Source organism: Pholcus phalangioides, unplaced genomic scaffold (assembly GCF_987345545.1).
Source record: "Pholcus phalangioides strain wild (caught in Gottingen) unplaced genomic scaffold, Ppha-v1.0 ptg000001l_1, whole genome shotgun sequence".
NCBI classification, from domain to species: Eukaryota; Metazoa; Arthropoda; class Arachnida; order Araneae; family Pholcidae; genus Pholcus; species Pholcus phalangioides.
Window position 1 is genome coordinate 20,559,457 of NW_028301594.1, and position 9,981 is coordinate 20,569,437.

General features: G+C 38.0%; 1 long non-coding RNA gene across 2 annotated transcripts in view; it reads left to right on the top strand.

Moving 5' to 3' along the window:
- LOC149090040 (uncharacterized) overlaps positions 1-9,380 on the top strand; it is a 181,383-nt gene extending 172,003 nt beyond the window's left edge. For both annotated transcript variants that reach the window (XR_016193161.1, XR_016193162.1), the window contains one exon: positions 9,125-9,380. This is a non-coding gene — a long non-coding RNA (uncharacterized LOC149090040). The remainder of the gene's footprint in view (positions 1-9,124) is intronic.
- The last annotated feature ends 601 nt before the right edge of the window (positions 9,381-9,981 follow it).

Sequence of the window (9,981 nt, forward strand, 5' to 3'; positions counted from 1 at the left end):
GTGAGTTGGGCGGAAGTGTAAGTGCGTGTACCTAACAGTCTGATTGCGTATCTATTGTTGAGTCTGATTTTCAGTGCTGCCATCTGTATTTTAGATGTGAAGTGAATGAAGTGTAATGATTGAATATTTGTACCGTATGTAGGTCTATTTCTCTCTGCGGCGAGACCTTTTAAAACGAGAGATCGTTTTAAAACTCATTAGCGCCTAGACGTTTGAAAAAAACACACACACACTCATCAACTTCTGCCGACCACCAACCACTGTGGTGACGGTGGGGTTCGAACACGGGTGCTCGCGATGCGAGGTCGTCACTTCGACCACTCGACCACCACATCGGCGCCTGTATCTTCCTGTAGGGAAATTTTTTTATGACTTATTATGGTAATTTTATCTCTCTCAATTCACCTCTATTGAGGGGCCACCTCTCTCGAAGGCCGGTTGTTGCTTTTTTTTTTTTGGAAGGAAAGACAGGTCTTGAATGGTTTTTAATGCATTTGTGCTACAATATTTCATTTCTTCTGTCAAAATAATTGTTTCTTAAGCGATTTTTTGATATTTTAAATTTGGTTTGATCATTTTTTTTGATCATTTTTGTCGCACCACGGTCATTTTCTGCACACGAGGGCTAATTAGACCGGGACCTACAATTTATTGCCGATTCCGAACGGCAGGCTTGTTTTTATACTCATCGAGAGGTTGGCGCGCTAACCCCTCGATGGGGGACTCCCTGCGGTAGCAATTTTTTGCTGCGGTCAAGTCGCCGTTTTTTTGTTGTACCCCTGTGTCAGGAAAGTTTTCTGACAAGGATGAACCGGGTATCGAACTCGCGACACCTCTAAACATCCTTTTGGTACTTTAGGCGAGCATCTTATCAACCGGGCTACCGCGCCCTTTAAATTTGGTTATGTAGGCCTATGCATATAGATAGATATTTCCTGAATCGGGGGTGGAGTTTACCTTGGGGGCAGTAGAAGGCATAGGATCCTATGCGTTCGCTTGAGATGGGGGGGATGAGAAGACATTTTCTGAAGAAGTTCGGGATGGCAGAAACTGATATAGATGATATAAGTGAAATTTTCAATATTCGGAAAACAGTTTAGACTGCAATTTTTGCTCTGAATTTCTTTTTTGTTTCTAATTAGTAAATTATCGGTATTGTTTTCGGTCTCATAAAAGAAAGGTTTTAAAATATTTTCGTAGTCGAGAATGTTCTTTTTTTTTTCTTCAGAGCGTTTAAAAAAAAAAAAAGAAATGGGGGAAAGGGACGTATTTTTTTTTTTCTTTAGCGGAAAAAAAAAAAAACTCCCGTAGTAGCAATAATCTGCAGCAATGCTAACGCCCTCTATCGTTGGTTATCGTGGATATTCGATAAAAGCTAGTCTGAGCGCCATCTATTGAGTGAATTCACCGGGAGACATCGTAGAGGTATTCGATATGAGTTGGGGAGAGAGGGAGGGGAAATTATATAAAGATCTATATGTGTGCGTGCTGTTATATACTGAGGTGGAGGGGGAAATATCCAAATGGCTTTTAAAATCCGCATTGAATTATTGGGTTGATATCCTGTAACATTGAATATGAGGTGAATAATTTCGTCTATTAAATTTCATCAATTAAATCAGGGGTGGCCAACCTTTTTACAAGCCATGGCACAATCAAGGTTTTCGTTGCACGTGCCCCTCTACTAATTTTACCACGCAAAACATACGTCCTGTTTTACGGGACAAGAGCATTCTTTCCGTTTCTTCAAAATATTGTTCGTCCGTCCTCTTTGTACTTTCGTAAAAAAATTTCACTTTGTCACTCTTTTGAGTTCTAAATTTTTTTAATTTTTTTAGAATCATGAATTCGATTATCTCTCAATGCAGATTGTGTATATATATATCGGTGGGACTTAATTTTACCTACAGCGTGTTCGGCATAGACACCGGAACCTGAGGACTGAAGGTGCTTGGGTTCTCCTCCTTAATAAACTTTGTAAGAGGACTTAGGCCCCCTCCCGAGAATTCATGGATATGCAATGCAATTGTATAGGGGCTAGTACTAGGCTATAGCCCAGGGCGGCAAATTGGGAGTCGAATTTGAGGGATGAGTAGTCAAGAAAATTAATAGAATGACAGAAAAGTGACAAAATTTGTATATCCCACGGTGGTGTATATCCTCCGCTCCTCGTAGAAAGTGAGGGACTAGGTCAGTGAGTCACCAAACGAGAGACTTAGAGAATGTGAAAGAATGTCAGTGACTTACAAGGTAAAAACCTAGGTCCGTGGGTGACCGAAAGAGCAACCTAGAGCATTTGCAAGCCTCTGACAGCTCAAAAGAGTGACTTAGAAAAGAAAGGGGCGGGTAAGGAAGTGACCAAGTGACTTGGAGAGTTTGCAAGCATGTGAGTGATCTCTAGTGCAGGTCCCCCATGCAGACGATCTTGAAATTCGCACCCATGGGGACGATACCTTGCCATGCCACGGGTTTGCCACCCCTGAATTAAATGCAATATGTATTCGGAGAAAAAAACTTCGACTGGTCATGGAAAACAAATGCAACCAACCACAGTAGCCTACTGGGGGAGGGGGGGGGGGCGGTTATCCAACATGTAAAAAAAAGTTCCTCAGTAATTATTATTGGGTGATCTCATTATTTTTTCCCCCTCAGAAAATGAAATGCAACTCATCAGAGAAAATTTTGAAAATAGTTTTGAATTTTTGCTATAATGAGCAAGATTTCAGTCATGAGCATTGCTATTAAGAGATAAGGGATTCTGATTTTATATTGGCATTTCGGTGCTAGACTTCTTCGGAAATTTTTGAAATTTATACAAATACAAATACAAATACAAATACAACGCCACAACAGGCAAATTGCCCAACGAGGTGGCTGCATCATGGATCCCCGAGCCCCTACCTACCTACTACTGCTACACCAAACCCCTCCCCCCACGCGGAACCCCCCAACGAACCGTTACATGCGGGAATGTGCGTGTACGTGTAGTGCAACCTGACGTAAAGTTTTGTTTTCTGTGTAATGCTTGTTATGTGTAGTGCTGTCATCTGCACCCAGTTTTACTAACTATGAGTGAAGTGTTATGGTTGAATGATTTACCGTTGTAGGACTGTTGCTCTCTGTGGCGAGACTTTTTAACGGGGAGATCGGCTCGCATTTGCGCCTTGAAGTTGGGAACCACAGAAAACCAACTTCAGCCGACCACCACTGTGGGGGTTCGAACCCGGATCCTCGCATCACGAGTCCGGCACTATAACCACTCGACCACCACAGTGGCAAGTTTCTTGATCGATAGAAAAAAAAAAAAATTCTAAACGAGAATATGCGTTTTCAACTCGCTTCGTATTAATATGAAGCACCAGTTTTATAAATTTAGGGGTGCAAAAATCATTTCGGTACCTATACGAGTGTGTTGTTAATAAGGCGGGAAACTATATAGTTTCAAGCTGAGGTTTTGTTGAGCTATCCGAATTTACTGTACTTAATACATGTATTTTGTTACATAAAAATTGGACCATTCAAACCTGTCTAAAATCAGTCCACTATCATTTATATACTTTACAATTGAGAATTATGAAAGTAGGAGTGGTGTCTAAACAAATCGGCTAACAGGACCTGGTTTCCCCCCCGCCCCCCCGAAAAAACCAGAAATTTCAGAGTTCAGAAAGGAACCCCCAAAAATTCTTCGATACCAAGCCACACTGAACTCATTAAGATCGGGTACACACTAGACTAAAGCTGCTTGAACTCTTAATGCAGCTTTGCGCTGGACCGATACGATAAACCAGTATTTTTCAAAGTGCACGTCGTGACTCCTAGGGGCGTCGCGGAGAGCTGGAGGTATTTATTTGCATGCTTATTTATCCTTTAATGTCATTATTTTATAAGTGGAAATATCTACTAAAAAGTATTCTGGGATTTTGGCGAGGGAGTCACGGGCGACAAAAGTTTGAGAACCACTGAGATAAACGATACAACCTGCAACACGAACGGACTGGTTAAAAAAACCTGAACTGGCTGGCCTTAATTGAGTGCCCCGTACATACTTCCGTACTCGCTCTACGTACTTTCAGGCTCAGCGAGAGAAAGATTGCTACGCCATCTGTCTGCGTGCTTCAAAACTTGCGCATGGCCTAGTTTTTAGGGGAAATGCTTTTAAAATACATTTAACTGTACTTTTCGATCAATGAGCTAAAGCGGTTGGGGAAGCAGGCCAGCATAGAAAACTCTTGACTGTTGTTCTATGCCAGGGCCCGATTTTCGCATGGGCAAATTGGGTATTTGGACAAAAAAAAAATCTCAGCATGGCCCAGGTCTTTCACCAACTTATTATCTCTTCGTTGAGACAGAGCGACAGACCATGTTAGGAGGACGAAGACTAACAAAATAATTGGTCCTTGGTGAATTGGGTATTTTTCCTCAAATTTAAAAAAAAAACATATATTCACTGATCAACCAAACATTAGCAGAGACATCCAAATCCCCACTTTGCCCAGGGCACCCTCGTGTCTGTGTCTGGACCTGTTGCCAAATCATAGTAAATTTGTGTGAGTAAAGTTTATGGTACTTTTTTGGCGGTTATGGGCTTGACTGTTATGCCATGACTGTTATGGCTTCAGTCATGGCAGAAATCTTCTAAAAATCTATGTGTGTATCTTTTGAAACGTATTTCAAACTGAATTATATACAAATATAGTGGAACCTCGCTGCAACGATAGACCTACTCGATATAACAATAAATCCCCCTACAGCGATATTTTTTTCAAATCTTCGTTCCTCCCGATACAACGATAAATCCTCTATAACGATATATTTTGAAAAAGCTAAAAAGATGCACTCGCACAAATGCATTTATGAATACACCAGTGTTTGTTCTTTCGAGGGTTTTTAATAACATCGGTATTTTACGCTACCAACCCTTAGAAAGTGTTAACCCATTTATGCTCATAGAAGTTTAACTGTGCTTAATGAAGTTTACGTGAAGCTACTTTTTTGTGTTGTGCACAAAAGTGTTGTACAGGAAACTACGTCACAAAAGGTTGAACAACGAACTAAATTTTATTCATCAATTCGAATTTTTTGCTGCGAGTAAATACTTACAAATACATTTTATCGCGCTGCTTGACAGTGCCAATTTTGAAGAGACTCCAATAGAAGCATAAATGACAACGCGCCTGATGATAACGCGACCTATCGATATGACGATAACCCCCCTCTACAGCGATATTTTCTCTTGTTCCACAGAATATCGTCACATCGAGGTTTCACTGTATCATGTTTCGTCAAGCATTCGACGAAACATGGTTGAAAGCTGATACGTACCCTGATGCGTATTTGACTTGTGACTTTCAATAAGCACCCGTAAATGAAGTACCTGAAATTTACGGGCATTTAAAGTCATATTCGTAACATATCCCGTGATTTTCCACAAGCTCCCACTTTTCATTACAATTCATTAAATAATACGCAGTCCCTTACAAAACTTCATCCACTATGTAATACGTATTGTGTGTACGGGACTTCATCTTTGTCCTTCTTCTTTCCGCATGAATTCGAATTCATAAATATTTAAAGCAAGCGTTGCCACCACCGCGACCTTGGAATCCACCGCGTGAGTCTACGTACTTGGTATTTAACATGTAGATTGGTTTTCTTGAGGTGTGGATGCCGTAGAAGTAGGATTCGGATCATCTCTTTCTCCACGATATACACATTATGATACCTCCTTTTCTCGACAGAAGTAGCCTCTAATATTTTCGTGAATCTCAAGCACCCCCCTCTTTCACTCTGGGCACCGTAATGATGGTTATAATAGTAATAGTAATACGTAACCTTTACTTATGGAAATTCACTCTGCTTATAAGAATCCATTAGGATATCAGAATAAATTGAAAGCACCGTCGAAGAGTATGGTTACGTAGATGCAAATTCGATATTATGCATTGTATTTCGCCCCCCGCCCCCTCCTTTTAATATCTTCCAGCAGCGAGCTCGCAATAAACTTCGAATCTGTTACCACTTTCGCAGTGAAATTCGAAATTTCGTAGTGATGATGAAATTTCGAATTCGCCTGATTTCTCTTAGGTCAAGTGAATATTTTGCGAATTCTCTCATGGCAATGACTGAAATCGATGTAAAACGTGATTTTGAAATAAGTTCGTAAATTCATTCTACCCATTCCATGGTAAGGTGATTGAACTGGCCCTGGTTGCATTGCGAATCAGCACTTGAGTTTCACTAATGCATGACTTTATACTTGGTCTTGAGTCTACGAAATACGGTGAGTTTGTAATTGTGATGACCCCGGAAGTGAGATCGATTTCAGTTTATGGAGATACTTATGCTGCTTGTTTGAATTTTTGTTCATAGCATTCATTCAGTTTTTCAACCTGTGGTTCGCAGAACCCCGGGAGCGGGATAGGGGTTGTGTGAGTACTTTGCAAGGGGTTCGCGGGATCATTTTCATTTACTGCCATTGAATGAGTGACACATTTTGTGCTGTGAAATTGTAATTTATTCAATTTTTTTAATGAGCAATATTTATAAAAAATACAAATTTATAAAAACAATACATTTTGAGTGTTATACAAGGAAGGCTTCGAAATTGAGCTTCTGACGCTATAGGGGGTCCACAGAGCATAGGTCTGCACTGCAGGGGGTTAAATAACATCAAAAAGTTTGGGGGCACTGCGCTAGGATATGCTCATATTCCCAGAATATCTCAGAAAAAAAAAATTGTTTTCCCATCAGTGACCATCTCCTTGAGCGATGATACAGGAATGTACTATGTAAAGGAAACCGATTCGGTCTGTGCAGTGCTGTCTTAACGCATGAGCTCACTATGGCCGGGCCCAGAAGCCTACAATGCAGGGGAGGGGGAGCTCATGAAAACGAGATCTGGTCGAAATTTTATATAGTAAGCATGTAAATATTTAAGTAGGCATTTATAATCAGGAAAATAGCCTCGAAAAAAATCGATTCGCCCGGGGACCCACAAAGCTCTTAAGACGGTCTTGGGTCAGTGAGCGATCAAAAGCGTGAGCTTGAGCGTGTGCAAGCATGAGAGAGACTAAAACAGTGTGCAAGCATGTGAATGACCAAAAGGGCGACCCAAAGAGTGTGTGAGCATGACAGTGACCAAAAGAGCGACATAGGACACAAGTAGTGTAAGGACCAAGCGTATAATTTTATAACAGATTTACCAACGACGCTTGGGAATTATGAATAATTTCCGGTAAAAGTGATGTTTTTTAGTGTTTAGCAGTATTAGCACTAACGATATGCTTGGGTATTATGTATAATCACTGGTGAAAATGATAAATTTATCAAGCTTGTCGAGACCATTGGCGATAACGGATTTAGTAAATGGTTATTACACGAGTAATAACCAATTTATCACATTTACCTCTACATACAGGTAATTCCCGCTTATAACGTTCCCACTTAGAACGTTTTTCCGCTTAGTACGACTTACTTTCGTGAACCCAGCAGCGACTAACATTCTAACTATTTAAACTATTTTTCCCGCTTACAACGTTTTCCTCCAGAAGGATTTTTGAAAGACGTTATAAGCGGTATCCACTGTTATATACTCGTACAGTATTCCTGTGCGCATTCGTTTTTTCAAGTATCGCAGGTTCCTTCGAAACACGGGTGAATTTTTAAACCCTTCTGTGCGTGTGTTTTCGTTTCCCAAGGGGTGCACGAAGACGTTTTTTTTTTTCCTCCTTGGGGTGGGGATGTTACGGGAAAAAAATGTAATAAAAAATGTCGGCTAGTGGGTAAATGGGTCTCCTAATATTTTCTGACCTACTCCACAAGTTACTGCTGTCTTCTGTGTCAAGGTTAGAAGCGTGAGAAAGTGAGGGGAACTTCTTATAAAAAGTAAAAAAAAAAAAATGGGGTGTTCTTTTTTTACAGAAAAAAAATACTTCAAGTGAAAGTAGATGAGGAAGGGGGTCTTGAAGACCCCCCTAAAGAAAAAAGTCGTTTCATTTTCTTAATCCTGTGACAGGCATCCCTTTTCCGATTTAATTTTTTTTGGAATTATAGGATGATTTTCTCTGAAAGCATCAAAGATATTTATCTCAGTTGATTATAATTACAGCATGGAAGTTTTTATGAAGAATGCCATAAATGCCTATTTTTGCATATTTCGCAACTTTTTTTTTTTTTTTGTACATAAGCCTTTTTTGAATTTTTCCTGCTATAAATCCTTATTTGAACATTGTTTTATGTTTGAAATGGAGTTCTACCTCCGTGAATTTCGGAGGTAGAACTTCGGGAATTATGCATGATCACCGGATAAATGCAGGAAAATTTATCAACTTTGCCGAGATGGTTGGTTATTATGCATAATAGCCGGTGATTATTGATAATTACTTACTTATCACATTTACCGTAACATATACAATAGGTACTTAATAAAATCTGAGTCTCCTCGTGTGACGGGATTGTCTTTGAATATCTGAATTCGTGGAATGTTCTTCCAATTATTTTTCTTCGAATATTCTTCTAATTGTTATTTTTCTTCGAATATTCTTCTAATTGTTATTTTTTTCGAATATTCTTCTAATTGTTATTTTTTTCGAATATTCTTCTAATTGTTATTTTTTTCGAATATTCTTTGAATTTTTCTCTTTGAATATCCTTTGGATTTTTTCCCTTGAACAGAATAATATAAATATAAGAACTGTATTCATCTTTAACTCTTTTATTTGAATATATACATTACATTTCTTTGAAAATTTTCTCTTGAATATTTATCATGCTAAATATTTATATTCCTCGAATTCTTGACTATGAATATCTATAGTCAGAATATATGAACATCTATAGTCTTATATGCTTGGAATATCAATAGTTTTAAAATCAAAGAATTTTTTGAGAATTCTGAATATCCGCAAGCCTTTGAATAAGTTAATTCAATCAATTACATAAGTTTGTGAATCTTCCTATAAAATATTTCGTATGAAAAATTGTTGATAATAGGTCTTCTACATATACGATATGAATGGATAATAACTTATCTCATTAAATGCCATTATATTATATATGTTATCTGATATATATTCTATATTTCATCCTGGGAACTCAAAAGAATCTGTATGTTGTTTCATTTCAGATTATGGAAAAATATCCACGATTCCTGAACGAATACAATCAGATGCAATTCATTGAATGACTGGTAAACAACTCCGATAGAACTGTTTAAAAAAATTTAATTAGTGATATAATACGTATATAGAATTTCGAATATCGGACTATTTATTATTGTTAAAGTTTTGGAATATTTATATTATATTTACATTGTTTTTGTAGAAACAATAAAATATAAGTTAGATTTTTTTTGATGCAATAAATTTATATTTGAATTGGAATTTCTTTTTGATGTTCTTGTTCTTTCATTATATGTGAAATATTAATTTCAATAATAATTAATTGTGCAAAGGGTTTTGTTTAAATTTAAATAAGTATGGGCATGTGTTTTTAACTTTATGTTGAGAGAGAGAGGAACGGTTTTTGTGCGTAAACTTATTTTTTCTCTAAGCGTGAATGTGTTCATTAACTAACATGAAACAAAACATACGTGCTGAGATCATAATCCGAGATTTCCTTGGAGTCTTTTCGTCTTAGAGGAGAGGAGATATATTACCCTTATACCTCCTCTAAGGTTTCCATAGAGAAGAGTTGACGCCCTTTTCTTTTATGTATGAATGTGCCTTTACTTCAAAAACACATGATTATAACCATAATAAACTTCGTGTTTATTCTTTTTTTTATTCTGGTCATTTTTTTTTAAATCTTTATATACTTAATGATAATTAACACACGTGCGCATTTTGGTCCTAATGCATACTCGTTTTACTTTAAGTTTTAATACGCACAGCTGCGGATATTACGTCCTGTGATGAGAGCTTATAAATTTTTTAGCTTATCAGAGATAGAGTTTTATAGGATGATGCTTACTTCCAGAATAAT